The following is a 1,142-nucleotide window of genomic DNA, read 5'->3' on the forward strand; positions in this document are numbered from 1 at the left end:
TTTCCTTTTATGTTCCTCCCTTCTACAAGCTGTACACAACTTGTACACAAGATTGTTTTCTGGATGCCATTTGAAAACATTGCTTCTGTATAGACCTGGAGGAAAAACAAGTGTTGAGTGGGTTGACTCTACAGAGGTTAAACATCAGGTCAGCAGCCTTTGCTGAGCATAAGAATGAATTCACATTACCAAGAGCCTGTTCATTAATTCTTTTTCTATGTATGAAGAATATTAGCATTTAAGGGCCTGGGTAGCTCAGTTGGTAGAGCATCAGACTTTTAATCTGAGGGTCCAGGGTTCAAGTCCCTGTCCAGGCGCTCTAGTCTTTAGTTGCTTGAATATAAAAAAAAAAATTATGCTCTTTGACTTTTGCTTAAAGAAGGATGTGTCAGTTTGAGGACTTTCTCTTGTTTTGTGTGAGGGAACACTAAGAAGTCTTCAATCATAGTTAAATACTAAGATTTGCCTTTCACTCCACACAGATGATTTTTGTTGTTAGTCACTAGACTTGCTGTAAAGTCTCATTCATCAGTATTTTAGGACAAGTATACACAGTACCAGTAGTTTGAAATTTGTGTGTAATCAGTTGTAGAGAACTAGGGGCTGGTCACAAAAAAGAGAAGGCTGTGAGATAATGTTTCACAATCCGTTTCCTGAGGCCAATGCATTGACTATGAGGGGCAGTGCTTTACAGAAGGAGTCTGCCAGAGACAAGTGGAAGAGTGCCGCAGGAGAAGAGGAAAAAAGGGTGAAAAGATCTGGAGAAGAGGAGTTTATTTGTTCTTATTACATCAATGTGGGAAGTTTCTGAGTCAAAGAGCTCTCTACAGGCCACAGCATCTTAATGTTCTTGTAACTACAGGATTTTATCCTTAGAGCTAACAGATGGGGATAGTTTCATGGAACAAGTAGAAGAGGCAAGCTACAAATCTGAGCATCTACAAGCTACTTGTCTGTGACATAAAAAATTTAAATGTATATAAATTTGGATTAAGAGAAGGACTTTGGGGGCTAACAGCTTCAGTTATGAAGAGATAAACAATCTGAGACCAATATAAAGAAGGTATTTTAAAACTAAATTATACAATGGAAGATAACAGACTTTCCCTTTATAAAGTTACATAACATTCCTTATGAATTAT

General features: G+C 37.6%; 1 non-coding gene across 1 annotated transcript; it reads left to right on the top strand.

The window, feature by feature from the left end:
• The first annotated feature begins 244 nt into the window (after positions 1-244).
• Positions 245-317, top strand: TRNAK-UUU. Its single transcript has one exon. It is a non-coding gene; the product is annotated as a tRNA-Lys (tRNA).
• Positions 318-1,142: the final 825 nt, after the last annotated feature.

Source organism: Elephantulus edwardii, unplaced genomic scaffold, assembly GCF_000299155.1.
Source record: "Elephantulus edwardii isolate Elephantulus edwardi_28Jun2011 unplaced genomic scaffold, EleEdw1.0 scaffold00624, whole genome shotgun sequence".
Classification (NCBI taxonomy): Eukaryota; Metazoa; Chordata; class Mammalia; order Macroscelidea; family Macroscelididae; genus Elephantulus; species Elephantulus edwardii.